This window comes from Lottia gigantea (assembly GCF_000327385.1).
Source record: "Lottia gigantea unplaced genomic scaffold LOTGIsca_425, whole genome shotgun sequence".
Lineage (NCBI taxonomy): Eukaryota > Metazoa > Mollusca > Gastropoda > Lottiidae > Lottia > Lottia gigantea.
The window spans coordinates 18,670-19,486 of NW_008709487.1; positions in this window are offsets into that span (position 1 = coordinate 18,670).

Consider the following 817-nt stretch of genomic DNA (forward strand, 5'->3'; position numbering starts at 1 on the left):
TCATTTTCCTCTCGTACACAGAAGAAGAACGACGTTCGCAAGAAGCAATCCAAGATGACTGACGCAGCCGTAGCTCCCGTTCACAAATCACCCAAGAAGAAGACCTCAGCCAAGCCTAAGGTGCCAGCTGCTCACCCGAAATATGTAGATATGATCAAGGCTGCAGTCGCTTCCTTGAAGGAAAGGGGCGGCTCCTCCAGACAAGCCATTTTGAAGTACGTCATGGCAAACTACAAAGTTCTAGCAGACACTGACTGAGCTATTCCACTGTTCTAGCAGACAATCTAACTTACTACTGACTGAGTTATTCTACTGTTCTAGCAGACACTGACTGAGCTATTCCACTGTTCTAGCAGACAATCTAACTTACTACTGACTGAGTTATTCTACTGTTCTAGCAGACGACAATCTAACTTACTACTGACTGAGCTATTCCACTGTCCTAGCAGACAATCTAACTTACTACTGACTGAGTTATTCTACTGTTCTAGCAGACGACACTCTAACTTACTACTGACTGAGTTATTCTACTGTTCTAGCAGACACTGACTGAGCTATTCCACTGTTCTAGCAGACAATCTAACTTACTACTGACTGAGTTATTCTACTGTTCTAGCAGACGACAATCTAACTTACTACTGACTGAGCTATTCCACTGTCCTAGCAGACAACAATCTAACTTACTACTGACTGAACTATTCCACTGTCCTAGCAGACAACAATCTAACTTACTACTGACTGAGTTATTCCACTGTACTAGCAGACACTAACTGAGTTATTCTACTGTTCTAGCAGACAATCTAACTTACTACTGACT